The 21,450-nt window shown below is 38.8% G+C and overlaps 1 protein-coding gene and 1 non-coding gene across 2 annotated transcripts in view; one reads left to right on the top strand and one right to left on the bottom strand.

Annotated features, from left to right (window-relative positions):
- ADAMTS3 (ADAM metallopeptidase with thrombospondin type 1 motif 3) overlaps positions 1–21,450 on the top strand; it is a 233,692-nt gene that overhangs the window by 26,257 nt on the left and 185,985 nt on the right. The window lies entirely within an intron of this gene.
- LOC119052843 (U6 spliceosomal RNA) lies at positions 21,329–21,433 on the bottom strand. Its single transcript, XR_005083198.2, has one exon. It is a non-coding gene; the product is annotated as a U6 spliceosomal RNA (small nuclear RNA).

Genomic DNA, 21,450 nt, shown 5'->3' with positions numbered 1-21,450 from the left:
GCCACTCATGAGTGACTGCTAATTCTTTACCAGTTACAACTCTATTCTTATTGGTCTCAATCATAGGTAAGAATTATTGAGATATCCAGTCGTAGACTTGTCCCTGCTGTCTGACAGTATCCGACCTAGAACAAAGCTCTGCTTCTCTAGACCCTTCCCCAAATCACCCACCCCAAACCTAAATCCTACTAGTAGTTTTTTTTTCCTTTTACACTTTATTACTGAGATGCTGATGGTTCTCTCTGGTGTGCATTCTCCCTCCATGCAACTTGTATTAAACCCAGCTTGTCACCTGTTGATGTGCTCCACCCCTCTGCTTCTGCAACCTTGAGGTGTGAGTCCAGTGGTCAAGAGTCATGGTGATGGCAGGCATTCCCCACTCTCCTCGGTGGGAAGACACTTCAGGATGAGAATATCAGCTGAAAATAGATTTCTTTATTCCACAGAGCCCTGGCATTTGCTCTCTAATACCAGCAAGTCTCCCCTGCCAGTAGCAGCATCTCACAATCATAGTTTGTGGTCTATAAATTTGCCAAAATGAAGGATTGTTGGGTTAGTAGGTGTTATGTATTTCATAACATAAAGAAACTGGATTTTTCCAGGCTTACTAGAACAATGTTGCTTTGTTAATTCTCCTGGATTGTTGTTAGAGGAAGCAGTTGGGGGTGGAAGAGTTGACTGGTGAATGGCTCTTTGGGGTTATCCAGTTCAGTGACTTCTTCATGGTTGATCAAGGGAGTTTATCTAGGACAGAGGTTTTCAACATTTTGTTTAAACATCTGGAGTTCTTCCATCCAGTGAAATCCCGGTGGGTTATCTAATAACACATAAAATGGATAAATTCAAGAAAGGCCTGATCAGAACACAGGTGCGCGGTTTGTTCTGCCCGGTGTCTCTTCTTCCTGCCTTGTTCCACTCTAGAACACTCCTGGGGCATCCAACAGGCATCTTCACTGACAGGGTAGGAGGTCTTGGAAGCTCGAGGTTAAAAGTTGGGAACCATGAACAGAACCTTTATTGCTAAAATATACGTTAGTTACATCTGGTGAATGCTGGAGGCATTTCATGCCTTTTAGATTTGGGACATGGACAAATGAAGTCTTTGTGGACTACTGCTAACTTTGAAAGAAAACAGCCTTAAGATTTCCCTGCCTTAAGACTTTTACTTTAGGTTTTTTTTGTCCCTTCTAAAACATGTTCTCGTCCTGCCTATTTCAGTGAGTCTAGCTGTATACGCACGTTTTAAGTAGTCTATTTAAAAAAAGTATTATGAGATAGTGTACCTGGGATTGAGAACATTTGACCAGTGATTGTAAATACAGCTCAATCTGGCACATGCAATGTCTGATACTAACAAAAGAAACAATGTTGTAGCTATTTATAATGGATTTAGAAAAGAGGGTTTTCCAGGCCTGATCTGTAGATGCTGACATTTGAACATCTGTTTTTAGAGAAGAACCTGATCGCTAACAGCCAGTCCCTTCCCACCTTTTCCTTCTGTGGACCATGTCTATGGAAAGCGTCATGCATTTTACTGATGGGAGAAGAGGGTGATCTGTGCCCTCATGGTTTATGTGCTGGTTTAGGAGACCTAGAAGTTCTGAAGAATGAAGAAGTGAAACCTTGTTTTAGCTCTAGGCACCTACCCCAGGCAACTGTAACAATGTAGGATTAGGAGACATTCAAAGCCCCCATACCCTTACATTTCTACAAGTAAAAGGGAAAAAGCATCAGGCATCAGCCCCCTTAACATTAAGAATCGGTGAGTGTCCTGTATGTTCTGGGAGAACCAGTTTGTGACAGATCTCATGGCTTCTTCCCTGAGATTTGGACAAGCTGTGGCCTTATGAGAGCTGACAGTGTTCACTTAGTTACTGTACCTGCATGTGCCAGCTATGGGCTCTTGGATGCATCTCCCACCTGCCTTCTTTCTCAAGTAGATAGGCAGCCAGTTTGTGCTTATAGGGGGCAAAGAGGGAGGTTTCGGCATAGTCCTTGATCATTTTCACATTTCATGTCAAATTTTCATAAGCTATGTCTAGCTTATTCCAAACTTTTTGGCTGTATTTCTCTTGCATGACTTAGTTGGTCTTATACAAAAAAAAAAAAAAAAAAATAGCCAAAGACGTGAGCTTGGAATAATGTAGGAAGTGGGAAGAAAAAGTCAAGTGTTTTCAAATTTTAGAACTGATTATTTTTACTACTTATTTTGTAGTTAATCTAAATCATTAATGTTTGTTTATAAGTACCATCTATTCAGTGCATATTATTTGATTTACATCAATTTGATTATTATTTATTTCCCATTATCCACTCTAACTTTGATATAGTAAATTTTTAAATTAAATGTAAAGATGAGTTAAAAATTGGAAAAAAAGTAAATATGTATTGCAATTCTTTCTTTGGGCAGACATGGAAAACAGAATAAAAGGGGAGGGCAAGTACTTTTCTTTCCAGCATTGGCCTGGGAAGCAATGCTTCCTATTCTTCTCAATGCCATGACCAGCATGGTTTCATTATAACAGTAATAGTTATTTTTAAAGGTACCCAAGAAATGCTGTAGGACCTGTGAAAATAGTGCTGAGTGTATCTTAAATAACAAAAGTACAGTGAATTATTGATATGCTGCCCTTGTACATAATCATGCTTCAAGGTCACAGAGTTCTTTAAAAAATTTTTTCTTTATTTTTCATTGTTTATGCTATTGCAGTTTTTCCCACTTTTTCTCTCTTTGCTCACCTCTGCCCAGCCTCCACTCCTGCTACCTAAACTCAGCTTCAAAGTTCACAACTGCAAAAAAAATGTTATTCATTCGACTTAACACTCTTTGCTTCTAGGAACACTGATCAAGTTAATTCAGCGTTTTTTTTTTAATATTAAATTTTATTTAGTTACTTTTCAAGTACATTTTTTTTTAATTCAGCGTTTTGAAGCACTGGGATATGTAAAGTGCTATATGGATTGCTGTGGTAAATAGCAAAGGAAGTTAGGTGTAGCCTTTGTCTTCCAATGGTACTGAAAATAAGATACGCAAAAGTAGAGCCAAAGTACAAGGCAGAATGTTTTAAATGCTTGCAAGACTATAATAGATGAAATGCAAAAGCTAGATTATGAAAAGATTCTGCCTGGAAGGATGGTAGAAGCCTTCCTAGAGGAAACAATATTTGTGATACCAGATTATTGAAAAGACAGATATTTTTATTAAAGTATCACCGGTGATGGCAGGGAATGGAATAGGATGGGGAAGAGGAGGAACCTGGGGGGAGATGAGGGGAGTGGTATGGAGGGCCACATGTGATGGCCGCAAGAATGGGGAGAACATGGGGTGAGGTTGAATTCATGACCTTTGCAACATACATAATGAATGCGCTGGAGAGCCAAAGAAGTCTTGGGTAATAGTTAATAGAATACAGGGCCAAATGTCTGGGCATTCAGGAGGAGAGGAGGATGAGGATTCCTGGTTTTAATTATGTTGCTTTATTTATCTATTTTTTCGTAGAAAAGTTGCTCTGAAGTCATGAGGACTTTTTCTCTGGAGTTTAGACAGGTTTATTTTCAGTAACTTTTTTCTCACTTCTGTCTCCCAAATTTCATCTAAGATGATTATGAAATTTGATTTTTTTAAATGTGACTTTTTCTTTTAGTACCTAGGTCCTTCAACATTTCACGTTTGATCAGTTAAGTGGCCCATTTAGAAAACCTCTTTCTATGGCTATAATTTCTTCCATTTAAAATGATTTTCTCACTTTCTTACTAAATGTGCTGTACGTTCATATCCCTCACTTCTTTACAGTCTCCAAGAAGCACTGTTTTTTTATTAAGTATGTTTTATTGATTATGCTATTTCAGCTGTTCCAATTCTCCCCCTCGATGCTCTCTGCCTAGTAACCCCATTCCCTCCAGCAGTCCCCCACCCCCTTAGTTCATGTCCATGAGTCATACATATGATTCTTTGGCTTCTCCATTTCCTATACTGTTCTTAACCTCCCTCTGTCTATTTTGTACCTACAAATTATGCTTCTTATTCTCTGTACCTTTTCCCTCATTCTTCCCCTTCCCTTTCCCTGCTGATAACCCTCCATGTAACCTCCATTATCTATGATTCCCTTCCTGTTGTAGTTGTTTGCTTATTTTGTTTTTGTTTTTTTTTACATTCTGTTGTTGATAGTAGTGAGTTGTCATTTTACTGTTCAGTTTTTATCTTCTTTTTCTTAGCTAAGTCCCTTTAACATTGCATATAATAAGGGGCTTTGTGGTGAAGAACTCCTTTAGCTTTATCTTGTTTGGGAAGCACTTCATCTGCCCTTCCATTCTAAATGATAGCTTTTTTGGATAGAGTAATCTTGGATGTAGGTCCTTGCCTTTCATCTCTTTAAATACTTCTTGCCAGTCCCTTCTTGCCTGCAAGGTTTCTTTTGAGAATCAGCTTTTAGTCTTGTGGGAACTCTTCTGTAAGTAACTCTCCTTTTTTCTCTTGCACTTTTAAGATTCTCTATCTTTAACCTTTGGTATTTAAATTATGATGTATCATGGTGTGGTCCTCTTTGGGCCCAACTTATTTGGAATTCTCTGAGTTTTTTTAGATTTGTATTCTATTTCCTTCACCAAATTAGGGAAGTTTTTTTTTCATTATTTTTTCACATAAATTTTCAATTTTTTGCTCTTCCTCTTTTCTTTCTGTCACCCTTATGATTCAGATGTTTGAACCTTTAAAGTTCTCCCAGAGATTCCTAAGCCCTTTTTAATTTTTTTGAATTCTTTTTTCATCTTTCTATCCTGGTCGAATGTTTATTTCTTTTTTGTTGTTGTTGTTCCAAAGCATTGATTTGAGTCTTGGCTTCCTTTTCTTCACTGTTGATTCCCTGCATATTTTTCTTTATTTCACTTTGTATAGCATGTACTTCTTCCTTTATTTTGTCACTATACTCAATCATTTCTCTGAGCAACCTGATCACCAGTGTTTTGAGTTCTGCCTCTGATAGGATGGCTATCTATCTCTGTGTCACTAATTCTTTTTCTGGAGTTTTGATCAGCTTTCATTTGGACCATATTTCTTTGTCTCCTCAGTTTGGCAGCCTCCCTTTGTTTCTGTGTATTAGATAGAGCTGCTTTGACTCCTCATGTCATTAAATTATAAGGGGCAGAGCCTTAGGTATTTGCCAGGGTGGGGCAACCTGTTTCGCCTCTGCATGGTGCTGTAGGTGGGGAGGGGTCAGAGAGGGAACAATGCCGCTGGCTTGGCTCTCACCCTATTTCCATTCACTTCCCCATTTCCTGTAAGCAACTGGAGCCCTTCCGGCTGGTGCCCTCATGCTTATTCCCAGAGTTAGGTGGGTTTTGCTTATGTCCAAGGACCATGTAGGCCCTTTTAACTCACTCTCCTGAGAGAACAGCAGTTTCTTCTGCTGTCCCAACCCCAACTGGTTTCTACAGCCAGAGGTTATGAGACTATTTTTCCAGCACTGGAAACGGCTGTGTGGTCTGGGATCATTACTCCCCAGTTGTCCCTCAGTTTTTATCCAGGGCCACATGCGAAGGTGGCCTCGTTTTGCTGTTCACCCCCACTGCTGCCTCACTGCTGCTGCCTCGCCGCCACCTCGCCTGACCACACTGTGTTCTCTCTGCCCCTCCTACCTGTCTGGATGAATGTTTCTTCAAATACTTGGTTGTCAAACTTCTGTACAGTTCGATTTCCTGGGAGTTCTGGCTGTGTTTTGTTTTTAGATTGGTTGTGATCCTGTTCGTGGTTGTGTGAGGAGGCAAAGTGAGTCTACCTACATTCCCATCTTGGCTGGAACTCCTCCCGGGTGTACTCTGGATGCCATGTTAGTTTTGTTTACAGGGACATGCTATGTGGAAAGGAAAAGTAGACCATAAACAGTAATTTGATCAATTTAACTCTCAAAACAACCAGTTGATTCTGATATGAGTTGATTTTGATATTAAATCCCATTTTACTTTGTCATCTGTAGTATGTATGCTATGCATAGCTATAGGTATGTATATATATGCAAATATATGATATATACACATGTATTTATGCATACACATATATATACACATACAGACACAAATATATGGAAAGCCATAGAAAAGACAGAGAATATCAATGTTTACTTTCATACTGTGATTCAAGGACCAGTGACAGAATTTGTTGTCAGGTTATACAGTTGGAGGCAGAGGTTGACTTGCAAGTGGACCTGTTGACAACTGTGCATGTGGTGGTTCTGTTGCCCCAAGCCACCTAAATGTGCCTCTCACAGTGTGATGTGGCTCGTTGCCAAGGAGGCCATGACACGAATTAACTTGTATGTTTTCAATGCTCTTAGATATATAGAGAGATTTATCAGAAATACAATCAAAAAGGGAGATTTTAACTTATTATTGTCTGTCTATAACAGTGAAATTGCAAAAAAAATTGGGGATAACAAAATCAATTGTGCTATTTATTAAGGAAGTTAGACTTTGAACTCTCGGTTTCTAAAACAAGAAATTTTATTCATGTGAAATTTTATAGCTATAGTTGTTTCTGAAAACCTTTCCCCCATTATCCCCTCTGAGCTCCCCTCCTGTTACTGTCAGATCAATGAACAAAACCAAGGTGGGGGGTGGAGGCAAGGGAGGAAGGCGGGTTTGGCTGGTGGCAGGGGAGTGGTGGGGAGAAACGCAGACAACTGTAATTGAACAGCAAGAAAAGGATTTTAAAAATACCAATTTAACAAAAAACAAACAAAAAAGAAATTTTAAACACTTGGTATTTTTTCAAATGTTGTCAAAGCGGTTTATTAATTTTGAGCAATATTAAACTACATTAAATGTATCAGGAGATTATCATTAGACTTATTGTGATTCATAAGTCCTTTGATGAACTCATTTAATTCTTCAATAATTATAATAAATGTCTGAAAATTCTACTTTATTGATTTTAAAAACTGGGATATATAATGGTACTGACACCTACTTCCGGAGTGTGTAATATTTTTGAGGACATTATGTAGCCCGACAGGTTTTGCCTACTTTTCTAAGATATTTAGAAGATACTGAATTTGGAGTTTTGTAGCAAGAACAATCAGTAAATACCAGTAAAGCGGAACAGTGGCCTAACTGTTGAGTTACGATATTTTGAAAGATTTCAGTTTGGAAAAATATAAGTACAATTGTTGCTAAAAGTCAAAATTTTTATAAAGTGGTTGAGGGAAATGGTTCATGTTGGGAGCAGGCATGGTGTTGGTTTAGAATCCGATAAACCTGGACTCTGATTCCAGTTTTACCACCTACCAGTCTTGTGACTTACAACTTACTCAATTCGATGGAAGTCTCTTTCCTTCAGTAAAGTGGGGAAAGTGTAACGCTTCTCAGGCCAAGGCCTCCCCAAGAATGTTAATGCATCTTTACACAGCCTGGCTCCAGGGACATCTGTGATTGTTACTAGAGTCCTTTCTTTTTTTCTGTCCATAATTATCAGTCCTTAAGATTTGGTGATTAATAATAGTCATGATGATTAACATTGTAAAGTAAGAAACACTGCAGTTATTCAATCTAGCCTGTGATCTAACTTGTGGAAAGCCGTCTTCTCCGAAGTGAGTACCTTGGTGAAACTCCTGTATTTTCAGCTCGCCTTTGGCACCTGGTACAGAGCTGTTCTATCACTGTCTTCTCTGCAGGTGCCCCAGCCCCTGCTCTGAAGACTCCTGTGTGTGGGGATTGCACTTCCTTCCATCTTGTTTATATGCAGCTCTGCCACAGAGAAGGTTCTCCCTTAGGTTCTGCTTAGAAATATGTAGTGAAAATATCCTGTTCCACTTATCAGAGCCTTTAGAGTTGACAAAGATATGGTGACAATGGTTGCCTTCTTACAGTTGTAAGGGGTTTTACACAATGAACAATCATTTGGTGCGCCACACAGCAAACTACTTTGTTTTTAGGAAACATTTTCCTTTATTAGTGTGATAAATGCCATATCCTGGCCATAATGGAATTAACCAGACATAAGTCACGGTTTTAACGTTCCTCTCAGGCTTTTGATTTGATCAAATATTTTAAATAAGGAATCTTAGAGTAGGACGTTTTGGGGATAGTGAAAAAGAATTCTGTGACATTAGATTGTATACACTGTTCAGAGTCTCTTCACTCTTGTTCATTTCATATCTCTTTCAATAGGTGATTGTGGTTAATATGTTATCTTATATCCATTTTTCCCAGTCTGGAGTCTTGTGGGGAAAAAAATACAGAAAGGAGTATGCATTTTCTGCAAGTCTGGAGGCAGTTCAGGGGGATGGAGATAAGGGTGGAATGGTGAGTCCTTGGCTCCGCCTACCAGAAAATACATTTTTGACATTAAATGGCATTCTCAAAATGATCATGGTGATTTTTTGATATGCGATAGGATTTTTCATCCCCAATTTAAAATGTATGAGATTTTGGAAGGTCTCCTTTTATCGGGCGATGGTCTGAAGTGGAAGTTCTTTACAGACTGAGAGGACTGTACAGTTGGAAGCTGGGGTGTCATATGAGCGTAGGGGGACCCAGTCTGAGCATGTGAAGCCCAAGAGAAAGCAAAGCCCAGCACTTAGTGAGAGATTCTGCAAATGTTAGCAACCAAACACAGTGGGAAACGTTTTACTTAGCATTATCTGTGAAACACTATGCTTTTAACAGTGATTCGAATCTTGGGGCAATACTTCCTTTGGGCTTGCAGGATATTTGATCTTGCTTAGAGTGTGCCAGTATTTCATGCTTTCCTGCCTGGCTTCATATAGTCCTTTATTTTGCATACCTGGCTCTGAGGATGGTATTAACTGGCTGCCAGGACAAAAAAGCAGACCAAGCATAGTGATGTGGTTCAGATAAAATTAAGTCACTGTGAGATACCTGTTTCTGTTTGGTCAGCTGCATGCCACCATCACCTTGGGCTGCAACTATGGTACCAGATTTAAACTTAGCATAATGATGAGGGAAGACTTAGCATAATGATGAGGGAAGAGTCATATTGGTCCTAGACCCTAACCATTGATCTATGGTTTTCAGAGAGGGGCCTCTTTTTATATACCATACTTGGAAATATTTTAAAGGTACATTAACCTATGAGGATATTTTTATATTTGAGCTGTATTTATAGAACTACCTTCTTACTCTTTCCCATACTTAAAAATTAGGGGTTGGAATTAGATGGGTGATTCTTATTGTTCCACTTGTTGGACCTTATGTCATGAAATATTTTGCAAGCCAGAAAAAATATTTCTTAAGTCACAAATCATTTTACATAGCTATTAATAATTTAAAAAACTATAAAATTGCTGGTCAGAGTTCCCAATTTGTAGAAATTACTCTCCCTCTTCACTGAATCACATCTTTTCCAATAAAAAGACTAAATTATTCATAGACACACCATGTTGTTGAAACTTATGACCCAGAAACAGTCATTCCAGGTCTTCATTACTGCCTCCACCAGTTCCTATGGCTCAGGGATCTACAATCAGAGAACATTGTTAACTATAAGCTTTCAGAGATTCTAGGACTGATGTTCTATGACTCTCTAACTAAGCATGTGTTCTGTTTGTCTTGATGGCCAGTGCATTTCTTCCCAAAGAAGAAATCAAAGCATCACATGGACCATTATTCATTAATTACAGTCTCAAGTGGAAATGTCTTATGTGAATGTTACTTTTCCAAACTTTGAGACCTGGTTACTTTCTAATGTTTTTCTACATTTAAAATTTATTTTAAATCCACTAACTATAAATGTGTATTCTTGAAGACTCCAGAGACCCTAAATGCAATAAAAATTTTGGGAGACATTTCAGCCTGATTCCTAATGAAATGTGGAAATAACACACACACACACACACACACAGACACACACACACTCACTCTCTCTCTCTCTCTCTGCATAGCACGGTTTTGGTCAATGATGGACCTCACAGAGAATGGTGGTCCCTTAAGATTATAATGGAGATATAAAATTCCTGTCACCTAGCGATGCTGTAGTCATGATAACACAGTAGCATGACACATGACTCATGTGTTCATGGTGATGCTGGTGTAAACAAACCTACTACACTGCCGGCTATATAAAAGTATAGCACTTACAATTATGTATAGTACAAAATACTTGATAATAACTATGCTACTTGTTTATGTATTTGCTATGCTATACTTTTTATTATTATTTTAGAGAGTATTCTTTCTACTTACAAAAACCATTTGCTAAAAAACAGTATGACCTGTTAGGACAGCAGCAGCATCGCACATCTCATGTTTACTGAGTCCCTGGACTGTGTCCTTTTCTCTTGTGCTTGATTGAATACCATGGTGTTTTGTACAGCAACACACTCTCTAGGGGTATATATATCTAGCATATGGTATCGTATGGTCGGTATACCAGGTAGCCCAGATGTTGAGTAGGCTGTACCATCTAGGTGTGTGTAAGTACACTCCATGATGTTTGCACAATGGCAGCTTGCCTAACTACACGTTTCTCAGAATGTATCTCTGTTATTAAGCAGCACGTGAAAAATTGTGCATATAACTATATATCCGTATATATATATGGATATAGTCATGCTATATCCATATATATACATATACATACAGAGAGAGAAATATATGTATATTTTTATAAAATACTGAAAGAAGAGGCTGTCCCTTGGATTTGCTGTAAAGGCAGTGCCAAGTTACCTCATCATAAGAAAGTAGTGCCAGCTGTATTGATGGGACCATTTCCCCAGCAGAGTTCCTCAGATGTTGCATTTGAGGAATATGCAACTGAAATTGAGCATTATTGTTCTCCTGAAGGGGCCACTAACCTTAGTGAGCATCAGGATTTCCTGGAGGGCCTATTAGAACATAGATTGCTAGAGTTTCTGGTATGGGCCTGTGGGGTAGGTCCCAAAATTTGCATATCTAACAAGTTCTCAGTTTGTGTCAGACTGCATAACTCTACTGCCTGTTTCCTGTTGGTGTGTAATGATGCTGGATACTCGTTTTTCCCAGCTGACCAGCTTTCTCTGGTAAGAAATTTCAGGGTTTTTTTTTTTTTTTTTGGTGTGGAATACTGCCTTGGCCCTTGCCCGCTGCCCTGTCTTAATCCCAGCCAGTTTGACTCAGCACCTGTCAGTCCCTGATTGGATTAACTGCACAGCTACAACTTCCTCTCTTGGTTCCCTTGCCTGGAGTCTTCATGTTCCTTGGAAGCTCCCAGTGAGTACCATCTCCCTGGGCCAAGTTTGGGCAGAATACAGAAACTGTGTGAACTTGGACATGGCACATAACGTGTCTGATCCTCAGATTCCTCCTTTCATTCATGTGAAGGTGTTCTGATGGTTGGTGGAACTTTGAAGTGGATAGGCACGCTAAGTTATTTGGTAGCCACTAGTCACTTAGGCATGCACCAAAGTTTCTAAAATCACTGAGCTTTCAAGAACTGGTTTGGGGCTGTTCCATGGACAACACTGAGGCCTTGAGACCTTCAGTTGTCTCGTGCTTTAGCAGTCTGGGACCATCAGGCTCCTTGGGGTCCCATTAGTCAACCTCATAGTCTCTCCACGCACCAGCTCTGTGCAGTACCCACCCTATTCTGTATCTATAGTCTCAACCTAGACGATCTCATCTGATTTTATTGCTTCAGATAGCATCTATACAGTGATGACTCTCAGTGTCTGGCCCTGACTACTCCTCCTAGCTCCAGACTTCTATGTGTATCTGCTGCCTACTCAGCTTTTCCATTTAGATGTCTAATAATCATCTCAAATTTAACTGGGGCAAAAAAAGTAACCCTTCATAGTCACCCCTTCACAGTTGCCTCCAAAAAGAAGTTTGGGCACTGTTTCTCAGACCAAAATCTAGGCTTGTGCTAGATTTCTCTTTTTTTTTTTCCCTTCATCTCTTCCATAAAATCCATGAATAAGTCTTGAGGTTTTTCTATAAAATATGTTCTGATCTACTTATTAAATCTTCAAAGCTACTACTTTGGTCCAAACCCTCATTTCTTTCCTGGATACTACAGTGAAGTGCTACTTTTTTTTTTTTTTTGGTTCATTTTGTCTCTCTTCATCCTTCACATAGAAACTGAACTTTCTAAATTTGATGAGCTTTTTCTCTATTTAAAAACTGTCGCTTTCCTTTACAATTTTACCATCACTTTTAAGCCCATACTGACTTTTAAGTCAGTATTTCCAATAATCATTGTGTATCATAATCACCTACAGATCTTTTAAAATACATAGCTGCCTGCACCCCAACCCTAGAGATACGGACTCATTTGGTCTGGGGTAAGGCTCAGTATAAGTGGGTTACATGCTGCTCCAGATCATTCTAATATGCAGCTAGAATTGAGAATCACTGTTGTCTCCAAGAGGCCTCTAACCTTAGAGGTATGAGATTCCCAGAGAGGGTTTGTTAAACAGATTTCTGGGCACCACTCTGGGCTTCTGACTCAGTGGGTCTGCAGAGGGTCCTGCAAGTTCGTATTCTAACATGTTCCCAGGCGACGCTGCGTTTTGAGAACCGCTGTTCCTCAGGATCTGGTCTCAGCAGCCTTCTCTGATAGCATCCTCTCGTTCACTATATTCAGCCTATTTGGTCTTCATTTTGTCTTTCTACTAATCCAAATTTTTCCTGTCTCTGGACTTTTGAAATGCTGTTTCTTTAAGACTTCTGAAAATGTTCTTTTCTAGATATTTAAATAGAGGTTCCTGCTCATCATTTGAGTATTGACTGAAATTCCATTTTCTCAATAAGGACTTTCTCGGTTATTGTAGCTTACACAGGAACTCTAGTTACTCTACACTATATCAGTGTTTTAAATCTTATTGGTAGCCATTATTGGTGTTTTAAATTTATTGAATTTGTTTTTTACATTTATTGATTTATTATTTTTATTGAGGACAAGAATGCTTTCCCCTGGGTTTCTGACAGTGCTTAGCATAAGGTATGTCCTCAACAGATTAATACTGACAGACTGAGTGGTATGAATATTGGAATGAGGGTTGATTACCACTTTTTAAAGATGAATTATAGACCTTTCTTTGATATTTCTTGTTTTCTCTTAAGTTTCACAAGTGGAGGAAGTACTATGAACTTACAAGTTTAAGTTTCCTAAGATTTCACCTAAATCAACTCCATCAACTTGAATAGTGTTTTAGTGCTGTGGTTTTTATAGCTAACTTTTTTTTCCTCTCACTTTTCCATCTCCTCTTCTTTCACATATGAGTAAATGGGCAACATCATCTTGACCCAAACCCACACTTGAGTTCAACACCATAGTAGATGTGTAGGGTGTCTCTTAAATTAATTTACTCCTATTAGGCAATAAAAACAGATACAAGTCAGCATGACTTTCTGTTGCTTAAAAAAATTTTTTAAACATTATAAAGTACTATCCTTCAAATTAATTCCTTGGAAAAAAAGAAAGTATTCTTATGTATTGACTTTCCAGTCAGGGTTGTTACTATAGCAACATGTAGTTCCTTCTCAGCCCTGATCACATAAATTTTTGTTTAAAGACTTATCCCATGTTAAACTGGAAATTCCATGAGAATTGGAACAGGGTCCGTAATGCTTACTCTTGTATCCACAAAGCCAGTGCCATGCCGGATGTATGGTAGGTGCACAATCAGTATCTGGTGAGTTACTGAAAGGATGAAGACACGCACATTCCATGGGTAATCTGCTCGCTATCAGCTTCCAGGTTTCATGAACTTTAATGGAACAATTCCTTCTTCTGTGCAAAATCCCTCTTCTTCCTTCGCCTTTGGTACCCAGAACTCTTACAGCCTTTCATTTCTTTCTGTGATTTCTCCTTGATGGAATGTTAAAACGTTTCTCAAGCCAAGTACAGAAAGCCATACCTCTTTAGTTTCTTAGATTATTTAACTTCTTTAGACAAGTATTGGTCTTTCCAACTTTGTGTTCCTTGGTAACTCCCAGGATTCCTTATATTCCTGTGAGTGAATTCTTTTCCTTTCTGCTCCTTAGGAGAAAATAAATGGATTGATTGACATCTGTATAGAATTTGGCTGAGTCCTGCAGTCATTCAATAAGTATTTACTGAGAATCTACTGTAATGCTCCTTTCAGTGCTGGGGATGAAACACAAAAGCAGGCACAGAATTTGCTCCTATGGAGTTTAGATAGAGTGGGAAATGCAGACATTCCTTTTAAAGTCATTCTGCCCTGACAGGTGGTTGGAGCGTAGTCCCATGCTCCAGAAGTTTGCATAGTCAGTTCCAGTCAGGGCACATGCCTGGGTTGCAGGTCGGCCCAGGTCAGGAACGTACTGGAGGCAACCATTTGATGTTTCTCTCTCTTTTTTCTCTCTCCCCTCCTTCTTATCTCTCCAAAAAGCTATGGAAAAAATGTCCTCAAGTGAGGATAAAAAAAAGTCACCCAACTATGTGAATAAGGGTAAACTGGCATACCTTCCACACAGGAAGGAGACATTGTCTTATGAAACAGGTAACCAAGTCATCTGACCTAAGCTAGGAGTCAGGCAGGGTTCCCTGAGGACACAGTGTTTGAGGTGACTTTTTAGGGATGAATAGGAGTTCCCTAGGTAAGGTTCTCGTTGAGTGCATTTGATGGTTTAAGAGGACAAGGAGAACACAGGGTCAGACTAACAGGGTTGGCCGGGATATAACTCAACTCTCAGAAGAAAATGCAAGTCACTGTGGTCCTCCTGAGTGACCATAGATGTTTCATCATAATACTAATACTAGTTAAAATGTGTGAGCTCTGTTATGTGTGAGGCACAGATCTGTCTTTTAAGGGAATTAACTTAATCCTGACGACATTTCTCATTTATGGGTTAGGAATCCAGAGGAGGGAATGTCCTGCCCTGCGTCTCCCACAAGACTCAGTACCTGCGATCGAAATCTGTGCTGTTGACGGTTTGCATAAGATGTTCTTAATATTTCAGGTAGCTTGTGCGGCTTGAATGCAAGCATAGAGACATATATGGATCTCTATTTACATATGCATTCCCTATCTATATACACACATGTACAAGGTGTATGTACTGTAGTTTTTGGACTATAAGATGCACCTTTCCCCCTAAATTTGGGAGGAAAGGGGGTATATCTTATAGTCGGAATGTAGCTCACCGGGCTTGCTGTGGGTGGGGGGGGTGGTGATGGGGTGGGGTCACAGGAGGCAGGAGCCAGGTCACCGCTGCAGGAAGCTGGCAGCAGCAGCAATGGGGCGATGTATTTTATAGTCCGCAAATATTGTATGTATATTTATATAAAATAGTCCATGTGAGTTTTTAGGGGTGTGTGTGTGTGTGTGTGTGTGTGTGTATATATATATATATATATTTACATATGTATTAGTATATTTTGAGGCTGAAAATAAAATCTAGTGATTTGAAACCAAGCAGTGTAACTATGAAAAATTTGCTGGATGGGATAGATAGGTGAGTACTAGTAATTAATAAACAGAACTGAGCTATTTTCTCTCAGATTCAGGTGTGTGAATCTCATTAGGCGAGTGAATCTCATTAGGACAAGTGAAAATCTTCAGTCTGGCCTTATCCTCTGTCACTAAAGCAGCTTATCTCCATCCACAATAGCTGCTTATGGCTTTAAATAGCACACCCTAGACTCTCTCTGCCAGTGTTTGTCAAGCCAGCCAGGGTTACCGTGGGGCCGTAGTTGCTCAGATGATGCTGCTATGCTGAGTGAGGCCAGGGAAGAGGTGAGCAAATTGGCCAGTGGCCTGGGCACCATTGCAGGGAAGAGATGGGGCAGTGCGGAAACTGCCTGCTTGGGGTGAAGTCCTGAGAGACTGGTACTGGCTAATTCTAGCCTCTTAAGTTCTTCTGTGATACCTCACTGCCCCCCCCCCCAACACTGCCCTCAGAGAAGAATTTGATGTGCGATTTACACATAAGTAGGGATGATCTAAGGCGATCATGAAGCCCTATCCCACTGTAGCTGTTCGTCACTTTTGCCTGGAATTTCCACTATTAAAAGTGCAAACACCATAACTCTTTGGTTTTGAGTTTTTAGCTTAGGTCCAATCACATTAGCAATTGAGCAGACTTGCTCCTTGAAGGACACTGAAGGGATGGAAGAAAGGGGAGTTGAGGTGGACAGTGAACATGAAGCCCACATCTGGACAGGCACGGAGAATCAGGCAGTGCTTGGGAAAGCAGGCCACCAGGGGGAAGAAAAAAAAAAGAAAAAGCCTGCACATTTCTTGTTTATCACAGTTTTACTTAATTCTGATCTTGACTTTGCCCATTTCTCTTTCTTTGGAGGGTGAGGCCAAGAGAAGATGAGCACATTTATTCTCGTAAGTTCCTTTATGTGTCATTCCTATCAGGCGATGAACTCTTCCATACCGAGTAGGATGATAACTAGCTTCTGGTCTGAGCTATACTAGCTGCCGCAGTGATGGTTTTATTTTTTAACTTCAGGTGCCCCTTTCAGAACTGATGGAATTTCAGGAGAAGTTTGAGGACAGAATTTTTTTCTAGGTTATATCAGGTGGTGAAGTACTTCTTAGGGGACAGAATGTCTGGTCACTGTCTTCTTCTGGGTCCCTTACTGAGACATGTGGTTATCGAGGGCTTGTCTAGTGTGGAATTTCAATGAAATGGGATCTCTCTAAGGAGAAGCATCCACTCTGACTAAATAGGAGTGGGGTCCTATGGCTCTGTTCTGACTCTCAATATCATGGAGCAGATGCTGCGAGCATACCTAGCGGGGGAGTGTGAAGGTCTCCATGTCCTCCCAGGGTTTTAGTCAGAGAACAGGGTCGGTTGCTGTAGAATCATTCCCATTGTTTTATGGATGAGGAAACTAATGCCCAGAGAAGTTGAGTGATGAAATCCATGTCACACATTTGTGATTATCAGGAAAAGATCTGGACCACAGGATTCACAGCCCTCTGTCCAACATTTTTTTTTTTTAATATATAGCACCTGGTTCTGAATCCATAAGACTTCTGAGAGGTCTTAGGGCAGCTTTCTACTCTGTCCAATTCATTTTTTTCTTCTCCTCAGCTTACTCAAGTGCTTGGTTTGGCAATATAAAATTGTAATCTATTTCAGTATCTTATTTGAGCTGGCTGCCCTCTGTCTACTTCTCATGAAGCATAAATTCTCATAATCCAGTTAAGTCCTTCAGAAAATATATATCAGATTAACTCATACATTTTCTTTAATAACAATGAAGAAACATGCTAGTTAAGAGCACACACTCTGGAGTTAGCAGTAGAAATCCTAGGTTCATCACATACTAGGTATAAAACTACTTTAAGTTACCTTTTTTATTACTAAAATGGTAATAATATAGTTTTTTAAGGTTTTATTTATTTATTTTTAAAGACGTATGGAGGGAGAAAGAAAGGGAGAGAAAGATCAATGTGGTTGCCTCTTGTGCTCCTTCCAATGGGGGCCTGGTTTACAACCCAGGCATGTGCCCCGACTGGGAATGGAACCTGCGATCCTCATCTTTGCAGGCCAGCACTCAATCCACTGAGCCGCACCAGCCAGGGTTAAAATGGTGATAATAAATTATAATTTAATAATAAAAACCCTGTTTTATAAGTTATCGTGAGGAATAAATAACCCATGTAAGCGCTCACTCAGTACAGGCACTGGGACATCATAAATATTCAATAGAGATCATTATTCTTTTTAGATATGCTCAGTTTTTTAGTTTATCACTCATTACAACATTGCGATTGCCTTGACTTTAAAAATCATAGGACACTGTCAGCATGCACTTGATCTTGTTTCCACACATGGCACAGCAGATCTCTGACAAGTCCAAGGACCAGGTGTGTGCAGGTACCTGCACGCCTTCTGCCCTCATTCTCTCCACCCTCCTCCCTTCCCATCCTTCTTCATCCCGAAAGGACCCGAGGAAGTCTCATGTTAGGACAGTGACAGCCGGGTCATTTAAGGAAAGATCAGAATGAAGGTCATGTGAAGGCAGCTAAAAGCAGTATTTTCAAGCATATGAACTGAACAAAATTAAACACTTGGGAAATACCGGTTGCTCTAAAGATATGGGCAGTTAAAGCTTAAAATGAAATACATTAGGTTATACATTGTAGCTCCTGACAGTGGAAAACAAGATACCTCAAATCTTCAAAGGCAAGTTATTTTTCTCTCAAAAGGGCTATTTTGACAATTTTAGACTCTCATTATATACTCATAAATCAACTCTTGATCAATAAACTATACTTGATAGACAACTCAGTCTTGACATTTATAGGTCACATTTTTATATATTTTTTGTCTTTTAGTATGATCTCATTATAATCTGGTTGTTTGTTAAAAGAGATTATTGTTCAGATTATGCATGAAAGTAATTCAATGTTAAAATGAGTCATTTTTGAGTGGGTTGCATATTGATATTTTCACTAATTTTTAAAACAGGCAATGGGGATGAGTCATGCAATTATTTAAAAAACAAAGTTTTCAGCATAGATTCCTCATATTTAAACCTAATTAAAAATTAATATGTGGATTTCTTTTAGGATATTACCTTACACAAGTTAGATAGTAAGTTTTATATGAATTTGAAAGGCATTGTGTACAATCTTACTGTTTCATTTAATTTGTTTTTACAATACTTGAAAACAAAATGCTTGTAAAATATATAGGACAACATTGTTCTCAGTTTTGTAAATGTTAATTGTATAAACAAATAAGAACTCTAGAAACTGTACTTTTCAGGGAAATAAAAGGAATATTACTCTGAGTCTGTGTTACCTTCATTAAGTTGTAAAGAAACTGCCTTTACATTTATTGGAAATAGAAAGTTTTTTTCTTTTAATGCATGCATCAGATTATAGATTGAATATACACTCTGCCTACATTTTCTTCTTAAATTTTTACAGTAGTTGAGTTTTTATTCTTTGATGTGTGAAAGATTATTGGATTATGCCTAAAACTCCTATGAAATTAAAGATTAAGCTATTAAATTCAGGTATCATTATCTTTTCTCATTCAAAGAACAACTTCATGTGAAAATAAGTAAGAATATATGATTTTTTAATCTGGTGGGGCTATGGTTGAGATTTTTATATTTTTAAGACCTAAGAACAATTCTCTTAAACAATGTCTAGTGTTAGGAAAGTAGCTCACTTTGGTATTCACTCAGCCTTAGACAGCCCTCTCTCTCTTTTTTTTAACTTTGAACTTAATGTTTAATTTTTATAATGGTTTTAACCTTTTAAAAATGTTTTAACATTTTTAACATGGCCAGACACGAAGACTGTTCTTTTTTTGTTGGTTATGATTCATTTCTATATCAGTTTTCAGGAAAGCTGTTCACACAATGTTTAGTGAACAGCATAGAACCTGTGTGGGGGAGACGTAAACATTCAATTTGATAAGTATAATCATTCTGTATTTATTCTAAGGTTAGTGATGAGAATGGTGTAGTTTCAGAGGACCACTCTTTGCTCATCACAGTACCTGACATGAGGCATAGACTCTGTAGGCGACTTTGGTTCCCTTTCTGTTTCTGGCCTCCAAGTCTCAGCTAACCTTTGGTGTTCTGTGAAAGCATCCTCAGCATGCCAGAGTTCTGTCATCTCATGAGGGTTATAACCAGGACAGTGTAGGAGGCGCTGCTCAGTCTCTGCTGAGAGAGAAGAAAATTTCATGGAAATAAAATATAAGTTGAATGGAGGGAAACTAACTGGCTTAGGTTTTATGTAGTGACTTTGCAAACCGGACCAGGTGTTAAAAAGATCAGTCTGTAGTGACTGTTGAGGGTGAAGCTTGGCCCAGCACACCTACTTAGAAGGTCAATGGTGGGAGGAAAGGTTTTCAGTATTTTTTTCCAATTATGGATTTGTGTGTAGGAGAAAGGATGTTCCATTTCCTCTTTGATTGTGAAATGTCCTTCCCATGGGGTCTTTTATTGTATTGGTTCCAGCAGTTTAACCTGCCATCTCACTTAAGGGTCATTTCTATAGAGTCTCCACGTTTTTACTTAAAATTCTTGAGTTTTCATTCCCTGTTTGGTGAAAGGGACATTAGAGCTCTGCGTATTTGTGGGAAGTTTTAGGGCCATCTCAAATAGAAATCTAGATAGTCTGACCTTATTTCAGAAATCTAGGTAGAGTAATGCTGTAGTTAATGACCTGGAAATTGGTTGAAAAGAGTTTTTTTACTTACTGAAAGCATTCATTTGTATGTGACTACTAGAGTTTGATTTTTCTGGTAACTACTCTTTATTGTAGTAATGGAGGTAGATAATGAAAAGCTATGAATAACTTCAATTTACATAGAAGAGATTAGTGACAAAGAGAATTTAACAAATTGTAGGCAATGTGTAGTATTTGAGATATTTTATGATAATTTAAGGAATGGTCACTTTTGAGGATGTTTCCTTGTAGAATTTGTTTTGAAACAATTATAAGTAAAATCTGGCTTTCACAAGAATGATATAAACTAACATTGGTTGTGTACAGATTCTAGGCCAGAGACTCTGCTAAGTACTTTATATTTACTTTATTTAATCCTAATGACAATCCTGGACACTAGGTGCACTTTATTTGTTCCTAATGACAACCCTGGAGACTAGGTGCCAAGCTATTTTTGAAAATGATTTCAAAAGACACTTGTGATTTTAAGGAAGTGTGGGTATTGGAAATATAGAGAAGAGAGATTGGTCACTATATAGACCTTGGCTTAAATAGTTAGGGTCGGCATTATCATTCATAAATATTATAAATATTTGGATTCATTTTGAAATGTTAAGTAGTCATTACTTTTGTTTATTTGTTTATTTTATTTTATTTTTCCATTAAGGGCTGATTGTGTGTAAGAAACTGTTAGATATTTTGGTGAGGATATAAATTATTTAAACATGGGAGTTTGGGCCCTGGCTGGTGTAGCTCAGTGGACTGGGCACGGGCTGTGAATCAAAGGTTCGTCGGTTTGATTCCCAGTCAGGGCACATGCCTGGGTTGCAGGCCAGTTCCCAGCAGGGGGTGCATGAGAGGCAACCATACACTGATGTTTCTCTCCCTCTCTTTCTCCCTCCCTTCCTATCTCTCTAAAAAAAGTACATAAATAAAAAATTAAAAAATATTTTTAAAAAACATGGGAGTTTGAGAGTTTACAGTAAAATAAGGAACAATGAACGGCTATAGTTTGAATCTGGGCAAAAGTATAGACAAGTGTGAAGCGTAGCATAAAAACTGGGTAAGCTCAGGAGAAGCCTACTTCATGAAAGTCTGATGAGCTTCCTGGGAGAGAGCTTGCCCCAGGGAAGAACTCAGCTATTCTGAGCTTGACTCTGTCTTGGGCACTGAAGGACAGAGCAATTCTGACCATGTGATTGGTGTCCTTTGTGTTTTTCTTTTTAAATCTAGAATGCTTCACAAATCTGCACGTCATCCTTGCACGGGGCCCATGCTAACTCTGTATCATTCTAATTATTTAGTACATGTGCTGCCAAAGTGAGCACTCTTTGTATTTTCCTAT

This window comes from Artibeus jamaicensis, unplaced genomic scaffold (assembly GCF_021234435.1).
Source record: "Artibeus jamaicensis isolate MK-2021 breed Jamaican fruit bat unplaced genomic scaffold, CSHL_Jam_final scaffold_1031, whole genome shotgun sequence".
NCBI lineage: Eukaryota > Metazoa > Chordata > Mammalia > Chiroptera > Phyllostomidae > Artibeus > Artibeus jamaicensis.
This window is presented reverse-complemented; position numbering and strand designations above follow the sequence as displayed.